Genomic DNA, 16,698 nt, shown 5'->3' on the forward strand with positions numbered 1-16,698 from the left:
AATGGAGTCAGACAACATAGTTCCATTAACAACACGGACAGGAATAGGCGCCTCTAACATGATAGAGGGAATATTGTGTCCCTTTACAAATCCTGAGGACACAAAAGTCCCGTCAGCTCCGGAATCCACAAAAGCCATAATAGGCCATGTATTCTCAGATAACGAGAGCTGACCGGGGATACAACACTTAGAGGGTGCAGAAGACGTCTCTAGTAACCCCCTCTAATGGTTACTAGGCCAGGGAGTTTCCCTGACGACTAGGACACTTGTTGGCATAGTGCCCAGCCTGACGACATACGTAACATATAGGAGGACCAGACTTGCGTAGTCTGGAAGACGTATGACCTAACTCCATAGGAGTGAGAGATGTTTCAGATGCTGAGGAAGATGGTAGTGGACCCTCAACAACTGGAATAGCCCGATGCTTAGGGCGTGAGGAAGAGACCTCGAGTCTACGTTCCTTATGGCGTACATCGATCCTCGTTGCTACTGTGATCAAGTCCTCCAGAGAAGCAGGGACCTCACGAGTAGCAAGAGCATCCTTGACATAGCCTGCCAACCCTCTCCAGAAGATAGGAATCAACACCTTCTCTGGCCAATCTAGTTCTGCCACCAGAGTTCTAAAAGCAATGGCATAAGAACTAGTGGATAACGAACCCTGAGATAGATCTAACAGTCTCAGGGCCGCATCATGGGTAACCTGCGGACCCATGAATACTGCTTTAAGAGCATCAAGAAAGTCTTGATGTCTCAGAGTAACCACATCAGAGCGCTCCCATAGGGGAGTCGCCCATTCTAAGGCTTTGTCCTGAAGTAAGGAGATGATAAAGCCTACTCTGGACCTCTCCGTAGAGAAGCGAGAAGAGTTGACCTCTAGGTGTATCTGACACTGACTAATGAAACCACGACATGATCTGGCATCGCCAGAATATCTGTTTGGCAGAGCAAGTCGAGGATCATGTGCAGATGTCAGCATGGTCTGAGGTTTATCCTCTATACTCTTGAGCCGTGACTTAAGTACTTGTATGTAACGGTGTAACTGCTGATATTCTGCCATAACTGCCAGACCCTTGGCTCAGTCCTAATGTTACGGGGGGCTGTCTGATAATAACTTAAAGGAGTATCAGACAGTCAGGGTCCACCGTGCAAAGACTCTGCTGCAGACTATGGCAGAGTGCAATACCTCTGTTAACTCACAGAAGGATATAATAAGTAAGTAAAGCAATTCCTCCCTTACTTGGAGGGTGTGTGTAATGATCTCTGTTAAAAATCACAGAGACAAAGGCAATGTGTGTGAAATGGCACCTACCTAGGTCCGCTAATCTAGTGGTGCAAAAGAGACGAACAGCAGCGTAAGCCGCACAAAGCTCCTACCTGCGTTCGCTCCACTAGTGTGCGAGGACACGAACCACTAGATATGGCACCTGCCTAGGTCCGCTCTTCTAGTGGTGCAAAAGAGACGAACAGCAGCGTAAGCCGCACAAAGCTCCTACCTCTGTTCGCTCCCCTAGTGTGCGAGGATACGAACAACTGCCAGACGCAGTATAAGGAACGTTACCCTAGCGGCAACGTCCACCTACGAGTCGAACCACAAGGCCCAGCCAGACCATGTGCCTCAGGCACCTGCCTATGTCCGCTCCCCTAAGAGGTAAGGATACGGACAGCAGCCGAAGCTGTAAGGTATAAGAACGCTACCCTGCCGGTAGCGCTCACCTAGCATAGACAGAGGAATGCCTAGAGGAACGCACACAGAGCGTCTACTCTTATGCATGAACCAAGAGGACTGAGCGCCATGCGGCGTGTGTCAGGGTCTTATATAGACTCTGTGCCTCATCCAAGATGGAGGACACCAGAGCCAATCCGCTGCCAGAACGACAGGAGTGACGTCATGCTGGCCTATCACCGAGCAAGGCATCACAAGCACATGACCAGCAACCAATCGGCATAGAAGGTGTCAGAGACATGTGACCTCGTGTCAGCGATGATGTCACTCGCACATGTGCAATGGCTCCAAGATAGGACTTGGTCTCCAGCGCTCGCACATGTGCAGTAGCAAGAAATCTGGACATAGTCTCCAGTGCTCGCAGCAACCGTAACAGCCGTCCCCGCATTGCATAACCACGTGTCACAAAACATCACACGTGCCCTGAACAATGCTGTTTCAGCCAAAGTCCACCTAACCACAGACACGTGGACAAGTGCTTGTGGGCAAGGCCGCTACATCTCGTTGACGGCACACTGGGTTAATATTGTGGAAGCTGGGACCCAGTCTGAGCGAGGGACGGAACACGTCCTTCCCACACAAAGGTTTGCAGGCCCTACCTCAGTCAGGGTTTCACCTACACTCTACAGCTCCGGAATGTCATGCTCCTCAGCCTCCTCCTCCTCCTGCGCATCCTCATCCACTTTACCCTCCACACCAGTCCCAAGCTGGAAGCACTGCAGCACTGCCTCGGCGAAGCGGCAACAGGCTGTGCTGAAGCTAATCTGCATAGGTGACAAACTCCACAATGCAGAAGAGGTGTGGACAGCTCTGAAACAGCAGGCAGATCACTGGCTCACACCTCTGAACCTAAAGCCAGGAAAGGTCGTGTGTGACAATGGCCGGAACCTGGTGGCGGCTTTGAGGCGAGGCCAGCTGACACATGTTCCATGCGTGGCCCATGTGCTCAACCTCGTGGTTCAGCGGTTTCTAAAGTCATACCCAGAGCTGTCTGATCTGCTGGTAAAAGTTCGCCACCTGTCTGCACATTTTCGAAAGTCACCTACTGCTTCAGCTGGCCTTGCCGGCTTTCAGCGCCATTTGCATCTTCCGGCTCACAGACTGGTGTGTGATGTCCCCACGCGTTGCAATTCAACTCTGCACATGTTGGTCAGGATATGTAAGCAGAAGAGGGCAGTTGTTGAGTACCTGCATCACCTAAGCCGTCGGGAAATGGGTCAAACTCCACACATAACACCTGAGGAGTGGAGATGGATGTCCGACCTATGTACCATCCGCCAAAACTTTGAGGACTCCACCAAGATGGTGTTCGGCGATGACGACATTATTAGCGTCACCATACCGCTTCTCTGCCTTCTAAAATGGTCTCTGCTCAAAAACAAACATGATGCATTGCAGGCGGAGCGCGATGAGTTGGAGCAAGAAACAGTAGTGGGTGTGGGTGATAACACACAGCCCAGCCTCGTCTCATCACAACGTGCAGTGGAGGACTATGACGAGGAGGAGGATGAAGACATGGAGCAACCCTCCGGCCAAATTGAGGATATGACATGCAGTCATATCCTCGGTTCAGCGTGGCTGGCCAGAGGACAGGGTAGATGAGGAGGAGGAGGAGGAGGAGGACAGCATGTTCAGTCATCGTGTTGGTCAGGATACTGAAGTGATGGCTGTTAAGAGTCTGGCGCACATGGCTGACTTTATGGTAAGCTGCCTGTCTCGTGACCCTCGCGTTAAGAACATCTTGGCCGACAATCATTAGTGGTTGGTAACACTGTTAGACCCACGCTAAAAGGAGAACTTTATGTCTCTTATTCCCGAGGCGGAGAGGTCAGGCAAAATGCAGCAGTTCCAGAAGGCCATAGTCACGGAAGGCATTCCAATCACAAAACGCTAGCGGCATAGGTCAGGAATCAGTGGACAACCAAGGCGTACAGCCAAGAGGGGCACAAGTCCAATCCGCCAGAGGTAGGGGAACAGTCTTTAAGATGTGGGACAGTTTTCTCAGCCCCTCACATACCACAGCCCCTGAGGTGCGGGGTAGTGCCACAAGAAATTCTAAGTTTGCCCAGATGCTCAAGGAGTACCTTGCAGATCGAACAACTGTACTCCGACATTCCTCTGTGCCTTACAATTATTGGGTATCCAAGCTGGACACGTGGCATGAATTGGCTCTCTACGCCTTGGAAGTCCTGGCCTGCCCTGCCGCTAGCGTTTTGTCAGAGCGTGTTTTTAGTGCCGCAGGTGGAATCATTACAGATAAACGCACCCGCCTGTCAACTGAAAATGCTGACAGGCTGACTCTGATCAAGATGAACAAGGGTTGGATTGGGCCAGACTTCACCAGCAAATGACAGCGGAATTTAAAGTTTGTAACGGGAATTTGCCATGTACCTCCACTCACCCATGGGTACACACTTCTGGACTTTGGCTAATCGCTGGACTGCTCCTCCTTCTCCTCATGCGCCACCATGATGACCGTTACAATAGTTAGGCCGTTGTTTCAGGTATACCCCCAGTGGTAAATTTTTTCGCCCATTCTTTCAGAATGGGCATTACAACGACAGGAAACCCGCTCCTTTGCAATGGGAACAATGTTTTGAGGCCCTCATGCACGTCTCTATCCAGGGACAATGTGGAGCCTCCCAATTTTTGGCTGCTCTGCCTAAGGGCTATACTACAATAGACCCACTTCCTTACAATGGGCACTTTAGGTTTACAGGCCCTCATGCATGTCTCTATCCAGGGACAATGTGGAGCCTCCACATTTTTGGCTGCCCTGCCTAAGGGCTATACTACAATAGACCCACTTCCTTACAATGGGCACTTCAGGTTTACAAGCCATCATGCACGTCTCTATCCAGGGACAATGTGGAGCCTGACGCTGCCACCGACTGCCACACACGTGCGGTTTTTAAATGCAAGCACGGACGGAATAAGAACCTAACAGGTTTTTAGGAGCGACAATTACTGAGAAGTTTGACACTATCAGACACTGGTGACTGACGTGTATTATGCACTAGACTTGTGCGTTATATACTAGTTTGTGCAAAACGTGCACCTGTACGCTGCCACCGACAGACACACACGTGCGGTTTTTAAATGCAAGCACGGACGCACTAAGAACCTAACAGGTTTTTAGGAGGGACAATTACTGAGAAGTCTGACACTATCTGGACTGTTTTAGACTGTGTACACCAGCCCCAGATATGAGGAAGGCTGGTATACGGTCACCACTAGGAATGGCTATATACCCTGCCTGCCTGTATACAGCTACAATAGTCCTGAGAAGGACTCTTCTGGTCACTAGCCTGTATTCCAACCTGGCTATACCCTGCCTGCCCTGCCTGTATACAGCAACAATAGTCCTGAGAAGGACTCTGCTCCTGTACTCCGACCTGGCTATACCCTGCCTGCCTGTATACAACTACAATAGTCCTGAGAAGGACTTCTGGTCACACTGTTTGCATCCCTGCTACGGAAATAACTATAAAGGGCCGCAAACCTTTCCCTGAAGCAGCAACACTCTCCCTGCACTGACTGTCTGGATGGCTGTGTGCAGAGCACAGCGCGCCCGCTGGTATAAAGGCTCGGTCACGCTGTGCAGGCCGGCCAATCACTGCAATTCCACAACTAACAGGGCTGTGGCATTGCAGTGGTCTGCCAGCCAATCCCTGCATGAGGGCTGGCTCTCAAAAGAGCGCCAACATGCTGGGTTGAAGACCACGAGGTCAGCACGAGTATCGCGAGATTACTCGGTCCCCGCCGAGTAGCCCGAGTACAGTGATACTCGTGCGAGTACCGAGTAGTGACAAGCATACTCGCTCAACACCAATGACAACTCAAATATTCGGTCAGGGCAAGAAGAGGCTCGATCTGAGGGTGAGGGGAGTGCAAACACAACAATTGATGAGGAAGTTCTAGATCCCACCTACTGTCAACCCACAGTCAGGCCCTCGAGGAGGTCAACAGAGGCGGTGGAGGAGGATGCAACTGAAGACGAAGTTACCTTGCGCCTTCCTGGACAGAGTCGGAGTACTGGTAGCACGTCTACAACTGCATCCTCAGCCACCACTGTGCCTCTGAGCACTTGTCGGGGTGGATCAGCAGGTCGCATGCCCTCTAAGCCTTGCCTAGCCTGGTCCTTTTTTGACATAGCAAAAGATCACCCAAATTATGTGATCTGTAAAATTTGTCGTGATTCTGTTAGTAGAGGGCAAAACCTCAGCAGTTTGACAACTTCTTCCATGAATCGTCACATGAATAAATATCATATGACCCAGTGGGAAGCTCACCGTGCTGCAATGCGGCCTAGCGGAGCGAACCATCCACCACCTACCCCTTCCAGTGCATCCGCACGCTCTTCATCTTCTAGGACTGTGGGGACAGCTGTCACACCTGGTTTTCCACGCACAACTTCCACCACTGTAACCGCAACAGGCAGTTTGCTTGGTAGGTAGTCAGTTGGTTTGGAAGGGGAAACAAGTGCGTGTGTACAGCTCTCTCAGACATCGATAGCACCAACGTTGGATGAAGGCAACATCATGTCTACCCCTGCACTTTCCTCACAAACCTGCATTTTTCCAGGGACACCCTACTCAACACCGTCTACACACAGCAGCCAGATCTCTGTCCCTCAGATGTGGACAAATAAAAGGCCATTTCCTGCGACCCATGACAAAGCTAAGAGGTTGACTTTATCCCTCTGTAAGCTCTTGGCTACCGAAATGCTGCCTTTCCGCCTGGTGGACACACAGGATTTTAGAGACCTTATGTCTGTCGCTGTGCCCCAGTACCAGATGCCCAGTCGCCACTACTCCTCTAAGAAAGGTGTGCCCGCACTACACCAGCATGTTGCACACAACATCACCGCTTCCTTGAGAAACTCTGTGTGTGAACGGGTGCATTTCACACCGATACTTGGACCAGTAAGCATGGACAGGGACGTTACATGTCGCTGACTGGGCACTGAGTAACTATGGTGATAGATGGTGAAGGGTCTGCTGCACAAGTCTTGCCATCCCCACGACTTGTGTGTCAATCCTCTGTCTGTCCAAGTTCCGCCACTGCTTCTGCCTCCTCCACCTCATCTGGGTCCTCCACCTCCGCCCCAAGCTTGCCTGGTCAGGCCACCAGTGTTCTCACTGCGCAGAAGGAATCACGCACCCCTCATTACTATGCTGGCAGCAGAGCGCAACGGCATCAGGCGGTCTTTAGCTTGAAATGTCTTGGAAATAAGAGTCACACAGCGGCTGAGTTGTGGGCAGCTCTGGAGACTGAGTTTAATAAATGGTTGTCTCCACTCAACCTGCAGCCTGGTAAGGCCGTGTGCGACAATGCTGCAAACCTGGGTGCGACCCTTTGCCTGGGCAAGGTGACACACGTGCCTTGTATGGCTCACGTGTTGAACCTTGTTGTCCAGCAATTTTTAACACACTATCCCGCCCTAGATGGCCTTCTGAACAGGGCACGAAAACTGTCTGCTCACTTCCGCCGTTCAACCTCCGCTGCTGAGTGACTTGCATCGCTCCACAAGTCTTTCGGCCTGCCAGTTCATCGCCTGAAATGCGATGTGCCGACACGCTGGAATTCGACTCTCCACATGTTACAGCGACTGTGGCAGCACCGCCGAGCCCTGGTGCAATACGTCATGACGTATAAACACTAAGCACTCAAAATTATTCCATGAACCAATTATAATAAAACATATTTTATTGATTAAAACTATACACAAATATTAAAAAGACAAACATAGACCATACAATAGAGGGGAAGGCACAAGTGAATGGCCAAGGGAACCAAAAATATAGTGCTGTTACACTATCAATTCATCAATTTTTGTATAATCAGTAATTATATATACGATAAAGTCAGAATACACAATTGATGGGATATAACATTGGTACACTTATATACAATTAATGAGTCAAGATACAAAATCATAATTGGCAACATGTATATGTCAGCATTTGATATGTGCAGTATTATTCTCATACTTGTATACAGAGATTCACCAAACCCATAATGACAGAAATTGAGTTGTTATATAAATCTCCGTGTCTAAAGTCACATAAAATACATAGGCATCATGTGTCAATTATAAGGTAATGGCAGATAGCACCCATTGATGCAAGCTATAGAAGTGGCAAATAAAAACCACTCACTCAGATGAAATATAGCATTGTTATCATCTGTCATATATCATCAAAATAGGTAAAGAGTTCAAGGATCTCCATCAATGATCAAAACTACCCACTGACATGGAAGTGCAAAACCAAGACAGCAATTATACTGTTAAAGGAAATCACCTAACAGCATCAGTTTCAACCAATATCATGGTATTAATACCAAAGCTACACCGAGGCCAAAAAGAGTTAATAGCCCACCCTCACCAAACACTCCAACGACCGTTTCGCAACCGCTTCGTCAGGGAGTGAGGTGGGTGGGCTCGTGGATATCTTAAATACCTGTATGGCAGCTGTATGTAATGAAAGTCCAGAAGACACCATGATTATCGGGCGGCGCGGTTCGCGCATGCGCAGAGCCGCATCTCCGTGCCCGGATGTCCGCCTACGTCCACCAAGGGCGACGAGGTCGCCGTTGATGACGCAAGCAGGACATCCACACACGGACCGCGGCCCGCGCATGCGCGCCACGCCGCACAGTGTCAACCGCCGCCATCTTAGTAAAGGTATACTAGACATATCGCAACCGGACATATATCAAGAGGAGGGGGAATGAAAGCACAATATTTAAAATAGTATTTATTAACAGTATAACTGTCAAACATTCTCCCTGCTCCGATAATAGTATTACAGGGTGACCAAAAAAGTGCATAGATCATAATCGTGCATACACAGATATTATAGTTGGACTCATGTGTGGATTCACATCATTAACAGCATCAAGTATCAACATTCATCCCAGATACCAGGAATAGATGATGACCACACATAAATCCATAACCATATGCATGATAGTGAATGTGTGAACTCGAATTTTTTTGAACATAACACAGATCAGAAACTATCAAAGCACCTACATGATATATGAGGTAACCATCAAAGGTATATAAATTATAATCGTGCATACATAGATGTTATAGCTGAATTTATGTATAAATTCCTATCTATGTTAATGTCAAATGTCAGCATACATGCCAAAGATAAATAATGTCCACACCTAAACCATAACCATATGTATGATGATAAATTTCTGAAACCAGATTTATTAGACATAAGGATCGTCAACTCGCACACATCAGATCAGAATCACTTTTTAAGGTCATCTCACTGGACCAATGTAATTCAACACCCACAAGCCCTACCAACCTACAAGCAGAAAGCTCTATGAAGGTGGAATCAAGAGAGAAAAAGACTATAACAATAAAATACCACAATGAGAAAATGGTGAAGATAACGAGACACAGAGAGACAAACCTTCTAACAAATATGTATATGGATGGACAAAACAGTCTCATAAGAAACTTGAAAAACCCCACTGATCATTGAGACCCCTTGGTTTCATGCACTTCAGAAGTGTAATCCATCTACATTCTAACTGACTGAGTTTTTTGAAAAGATCTCCTCTCCTGTTCCCTGGATAGATCCGATCTATCCCACTGAACCTCAATAAATGTGACTGTCCTGGATGGAAATCTCTAAAGTGTCGAGCAAGGGGTTTGAGTTTTGCAATCGCAAAAACCTGGTCTGCTGGAACCTTCTCTGCTGCCCTTATATCTCTAATATGTTCCTGTATACGAACCCGAAGTTCTCTTGTAGTCATACCTACATATTGTAGGTTGCATGGACATTTAGCCACATATATGACCATTGATGTTTTACAGTTAATAAAATGCAATATTTTGTATTCACGTTCTTTGTTTGAATCCGAGAACGTGCCAGTCTTAGAGATATAATGGCAAGCAGTACAGCTCCCACAGGGCCAGCAACCCCATTTCGGGCCCTTGGACCCAAATAGAAAATTGGATGAAGACGGTGTATGATGGCTATGGACTAGCAAGTCCCTAAGGGTTTTTCCCCGTTTAGCAACAAAGTAGGGTTTCTCTGTAACAAACTCAGATAACGATGGATCTTCTCTTAAAATAGGCCATGACTTGGTTATCGCACTAGTAAGTTCTCGCCACCTGGATTGATAATTAGAAATAAAACGAGTAATGTCCTTCGATTCTTTTTGCTTCTTAGAGTATAGTAGCGAATGTCTTCCAATATTTTTTGAGACTTGATAGGCACTATCAATGTTATCCATCCGGTAACCACGTTGTGAGAATCTCTTTCTAAGTTCTTCTGCTTGGAGTTCAAAATCTTCATCCCTGTCACAAATCCGTCTCGCGCGGATGAATTGTCCCTTAGGGATAGCTCGAATGACATGGGAGGGGTGGGCAGATCGTGCATGTAAAAGAGAATTCACACTAGTGTCTTTGCGAAACACGGTAGTATGAAGATGACCCTCCACGTCAGTTGTAATGTGTAGATCTAAGAAGTCGATAGCTGTTTGACTGACGTGATGTGATAACTTGATATTCCAAGAATTCGTGTTTAGATGGTGGAGGAATTGGTCCAGGAGAGATCTCGTACCCTGCCAAATAAATAGCACGTCATCAATGTAACGAATCCATAATACCACCGACGCACAAAAGTCATCATTCTTTTGGATGAATTCTCTTTCCCATAGTCCCAGAAAGAGATTGGCGTAGCATGGGGCGCATGCCGCCCCCATTGCCACGCCCCTCTTCTGTAAATAAAACCTATCCTTGAACACAAAATAATTGTGTGATAAAACAAAATTCATCAGGGATAGGAGAAATTCCACCATTTTGGAATCTAAATCACGACCATAAAGAAAGAACTCCAATGCTGACAGGCCTAAGTTGTGATTAATGCATGTGTATAAAGATTCTACATCACAAGTGACTAGAAACATGTTGGGAGTCATATGTATTCCCTCCAATCTTTGAAGGACTTCCGTGGAATCCCGTACGTACGAGGGTAATTCCATTACGATTGGTTTGAGGAAATGGTCTAATAGTCTGGAAATAGGTTCCAAAAGACCCCCATTTCCAGACACGATTGGTCTGCCCGGAGGGTTGTGCAAATCTTTATGCACTTTAGGCAAAAGGTATAAGGTTGGTACCGAGGGACTCTTAATCTTTAAACCCTCCCATGTTTTTTTGGGTAGGATACCATCCTCATATGCTTCATCTAATATCCTCCCCAAATCTGTTTGAAAAATCAGGGTCGGATCTTTTTGTAATTTTTGATAACATAGAGGATCTCCCAACTGCCTAAACACTTCCTTCTCATACAGTTCATCTGGCCATACCACGATATTACCCCCCTTGTCTGCTGGTTTGAAGGTGACCCCCTTCATCTTTCTAAGTTCCCCCAGGGCTTGTCTCTGCTCCTTGGTAAGATTATCATATGGCCTATGACCAGGGATTTTAAAAATCTCTCCCACAACCATCTTCACAAAGACCTCAATAGAGGAACTCATGGAGAGAGGTGGAAAAAAGTTACTTTTTTTATTTAAACAGTCCGGGAATTTACCTGGCTGTATCTCCATTTGTTCCAGCAGGAGCTCCTCTAAAATCTGTAGGGCCTCCAATTCTTTCTCTGTTGAAAAAGAATGGTGAGATGATTTATTCTGATGGTATTTTTTCAATAATAGTTTTCTAGCGAACAAGAAGGTATCTTTGATCGCTGTAAAATGGTCAAAGGTTGCCATAGGGCTAAAACCCAGACCCAAAGAGAGGACAGAGATTTGAGCCGAAGAGAGGGTAATATCAGATAAATTAATCACCTTAAGAGATCCTCCATCGGCAGGTTCAGTCTCTCGATTTGGTAGTTTCTTGTCTCTTTTTTTGGCCTTGGTCCGAGTATAGTACCTCGATGTCTGAGCCGTGACGTCATATGTCCTACTACTATCAGATTCATAGGAGGTGTCACTTGTTGCTGTTGATAGTGATGTTGCTCTATCAGTAGAAGATCGACTTTTCCATCTATACACTTGATTCTGTTGATAGTCACGTGTATCCCTTAAAAATTTATTAGCCTTGCTGGACTGGATATCGCCCTCAAATTTGGAGAGGGCTGTATCCAGATCCTGCTGGAACATTCGCATTTGTTCTTCAGTCAATTTGTTCTTAATTTTTGCCTGAAGGGTCTGAATTTTTTCCTCCACTGAAATCAAGTTTTTCTTATCCACTTCAATGAGAATATCTAAGAATGTAAATGAGCATATGTCACAAGCTTCTTCCCACTTTTTAGTCAATGGAGCTTCCTCCATGGGAAATGAGGGGAAGGTTTGTATGCGTAAGCCCCTGGGTATAAACCTACGCAGTACATATTGCTCAAGTGTAGTTTTGTTCCACCATATTTTGGTACGTTTCATAATCAGCTCCTTTAAGCTCTGTTTGTCTCTCAAAATCTCATCACCATCACCATCACCATTAACAACGCCACCATCCTTAAAAACCGTGGATAGTTTAGATAGCCAATTGCTATCCCGAGTCCTAAAGTCCATTACGGGGTTTCTCCTAGAAAACACAACCAGAAAACCTATAATCAGGAGGATATTCATCCCAGGTATACCTTAAACAAGGTCAAGTTCAGGAATATAACCAAACACTAAGCACTCAAAATTATTCCATGAACCAATTATAATAAAACATATTTTATTGATTAAAACTATACACAAATATTAAAAAGACAAACATAGACCATACAATAGAGGGGAAGGCACAAGTGAATGGCCAAGGGAACCAAAAATATAGTGCTGTTACACTATCAATTCATCAATTTTTGTATAATCAGTAATTATATATACGATAAAGTCAGAATACACAATTGATGGGATATAACATTGGTACACTTATATACAATTAATGAGTCAAGATACAAAATCATAATTGGCAACATGTATATGTCAGCATTTGATATGTGCAGTATTATTCTCATACTTGTATACAGAGATTCACCAAACCCATAATGACAGAAATTGAGTTGTTATATAAATCTCCGTGTCTAAAGTCACATAAAATACATAGGCATCATGTGTCAATTATAAGGTAATGGCAGATAGCACCCATTGATGCAAGCTATAGAAGTGGCAAATAAAAACCACTCACTCAGATGAAATATAGCATTGTTATCATCTGTCATATATCATCAAAATAGGTAAAGAGTTCAAGGATCTCCATCAATGATCAAAACTACCCACTGACATGGAAGTGCAAAACCAAGACAGCAATTATACTGTTAAAGGAAATCACCTAACAGCATCAGTTTCAACCAATATCATGGTATTAATACCAAAGCTACACCGAGGCCAAAAAGAGTTAATAGCCCACCCTCACCAAACACTCCAACGACCGTTTCGCAACCGCTTCGTCAGGGAGTGAGGTGGGTGGGCTCGTGGATATCTTAAATACCTGTATGGCAGCTGTATGTAATGAAAGTCCAGAAGACACCATGATTATCGGGCGGCGCGGTTCGCGCATGCGCAGAGCCGCATCTCCGTGCCCGGATGTCCGCCTACGTCCACCAAGGGCGACGAGGTCGCCGTTGATGACGCAAGCAGGACATCCACACACGGACCGCGGCCCGCGCATGCGCGCCACGCCGCACAGTGTCAACCGCCGCCATCTTAGTAAAGGTATACTAGACATATCGCAACCGGACATATATCAAGAGGAGGGGGAATGAAAGCACAATATTTAAAATAGTATTTATTAACAGTATAACTGTCAAACATTCTCCCTGCTCCGATAATAGTATTACAGGGTGACCAAAAAAGTGCATAGATCATAATCGTGCATACACAGATATTATAGTTGGACTCATGTGTGGATTCACATCATTAACAGCATCAAGTATCAACATTCATCCCAGATACCAGGAATAGATGATGACCACACATAAATCCATAACCATATGCATGATAGTGAATGTGTGAACTCGAATTTTTTTGAACATAACACAGATCAGAAACTATCAAAGCACCTACATGATATATGAGGTAACCATCAAAGGTATATAAATTATAATTGTGCATACATAGATGTTATAGCTGAATTTATGTATAAATTCCTATCTATGTTAATGTCAAATGTCAGCATACATGCCAAAGATAAATAATGTCCACACCTAAACCATAACCATATGTATGATGATAAATTTCTGAAACCAGATTTATTAGACATAAGGATCGTCAACTCGCACACATCAAATCAGAATCACTTTTTAAGGTCATCTCACTGGACCAATGTAATTCAACACCCACAAGCCCTACCAACCTACAAGCAGAAAGCTCTATGAAGGTGGAATCAAGAGAGAAAAAGACTATAACAATAAAATACCACAATGAGAAAATGGTGAAGATAACGAGACCAGGTTTTTGCGATTGCAAAACTCAAACCCCTTGCTCGACACTTTAGAGATTTCCATCCAGGACAGTCACATTTATTGAGGTTCAGTGGGATAGATCGGATCTATCCAGGGAACAGGAGAGGAGATCTTTTCAAAAAACTCAGTCAGTTAGAATGTAGATGGATTACACTTCTGAAGTGCATGAAACCAAGGGGTCTCAATGATCAGTGGGGTTTTTCAAGTTTCTTATGAGACTGTTTTGTCCATCCATATACATATTTGTTAGAAGGTTTGTCTCTCTGTGTCTCGTTATCTTCACCATTTTCTCATTGTGGTATTTTATTGTTATAGTCTTTTTCTCTCTTGATTCCACCTTCATAGAGCTTTCTGCTTGTAGGTTGGTAGGGCTTGTGGGTGTTGAATTACATTGGTCCAGTGAGATGACCTTAAAAAGTGATTCTGATCTGATGTGTGCGAGTTGACGATCCTTATGTCTAATAAATCTGGTTTCAGAAATTTATCATCATACATATGGTTATGGTTTAGGTGTGGACATTATTTATCTTTGGCATGTATGCTGACATTTGACATTAACATAGATAGGAATTTATACATAAATTCAGCTATAACATCTATGTATGCACGATTATAATTTATATACCTTTGATGGTTACCTCATATATCATGTAGGTGCTTTGATAGTTTCTGATCTGTGTTATGTTCAAAAAAATTCGAGTTCACACATTCACTATCATGCATATGGTTATGGATTTATGTGTGGTCATCATCTATTCCTGGTATCTGGGATGAATGTTGATACTTGATGCTGTTAATGATGTGAATCCACACGAGTCCAACTATAATATCTGTGTATGCACGATTATGATCTATGCACTTTTTTGGTCACCCTGTAATACTATTATCGGAGCAGGGAGAATGTTTGACAGTTATACTGTTAATAAATACTATTTTAAATATTGTGCTTTCATTCCCCCTCCTCTTGATATATGTCCGGTTGCGATATGTCTAGTATACCTTTACTAAGATGGCGGCGGTTGACACTGTGCGGCGTGGCGCGCATGCGCGGGCCGCGGTCCGTGTGTGGATGTCCTGCTTGCGTCATCAACGGCGACCTCGTCGCCCTTGGTGGACGTAGGCGGACATCCGGGCACGGAGATGCGGCTCTGTGCATGCGCGAACCGCGCCGCCCGATAATCATGGTGTCTTCTGGACTTTCATTACATACAGCTGCCATACAGGTATTTAAGATATCCACGAGCCCACCCACCTCACTCCCTGACGAAGCGGTTGCGAAACGGTCGTTGGAGTGTTTGGTGAGGGTGGGCTATTAACTCTTTTTGGCCTCGGTGTAGCTTTGGTATTAATACCATGATATTGGTTGAAACTGATGCTGTTAGGTGATTTCCTTTAACAGTATAATTGCTGTCTTGGTTTTGCACTTCCATGTCAGTGGGTAGTTTTGATCATTGATGGAGATCCTTGAACTCTTTACCTATTTTGATGATATATGACAGATGATAACAATGCTATATTTCATCTGAGTGAGTGGTTTTTATTTGCCACTTCTATAGCTTGCATCAATGGGTGCTATCTGCCATTACCTTATAATTGACACATGATGCCTATGTATTTTATGTGACTTTAGACACGGAGATTTATATAACAACTCAATTTCTGTCATTATGGGTTTGGTGAATCTCTGTATACAAGTATGAGAATAATACTGCACATATCAAATGCTGACATATACATGTTGCCAATTATGATTTTGTATCTTGACTCATTAATTGTATATAAGTGTACCAATGTTATATCCCATCAATTGTGTATTCTGACTTTACCGTATATATAATTACTGATTATACAAAAATTGATGAATTGATAGTGTAACAGCACTATATTTTTGGTTCCCTTGGCCATTCACTTGTGCCTTCCCCTCTATTGTATGGTCTATGTTTGTCTTTTTAATATTTGTGTATAGTTTTAATCAATAAAATATGTTTTATTATAATTGGTTCATGGAATAATTTTGAGTGCTTAGTGTTTGGTTATATTCCTGAACTTGACCTTGTTTAAGGCATACCTGGGATGAATATCCTCCTGATTATAGGTTTTCTCGTCATGACGTATAGCCTGGGCCAACGAGATACAGAGGTGGGGAACATCACCCTGATGGAGTGGTCTCAGATCAAGGACCTATGCACCCTTCTGCACAGTTTCGACCTGGCGACGAATATGTTTAGCGCTGACAATGCCATTATCAGCATGACAATTCCAGTCATTTACATGCTGGAGCACACGCTAAACACTATTCGGAGTCAGGGGGTGGGACAACAGGAAGGGGAGGAACTACAGGAGGATTCATATGCGCAAAACACAACAACATCACCAAGGTCCAGACGTTCATCATCACCAACGTGGCAGGCATGGGACCATGGGGGACAGGGATCAACAAGGGCGCATGGTAGCAGGCGAAATGTTGAGGAACGTGCAGGAGAACATGAAGAAATGGAGGACGAACTGTCCATGGACATGGAAGACTCAGCGGATGAGGGAGACCTTGGTCAAATT

General features: G+C 44.9%; 1 protein-coding gene across 1 annotated transcript in view; it reads right to left on the minus strand.

Moving 5' to 3' along the window:
* TEX11 (testis expressed 11) overlaps positions 1 to 16,698 on the minus strand; it is a 1,632,405-nt gene that overhangs the window by 1,426,136 nt on the left and 189,571 nt on the right. The window lies entirely within an intron of this gene.

The sequence above is a fragment of the Anomaloglossus baeobatrachus genome, chromosome 9 (genome assembly GCF_048569485.1).
Source record: "Anomaloglossus baeobatrachus isolate aAnoBae1 chromosome 9, aAnoBae1.hap1, whole genome shotgun sequence".
Classification (NCBI taxonomy): Eukaryota; Metazoa; Chordata; class Amphibia; order Anura; family Aromobatidae; genus Anomaloglossus; species Anomaloglossus baeobatrachus.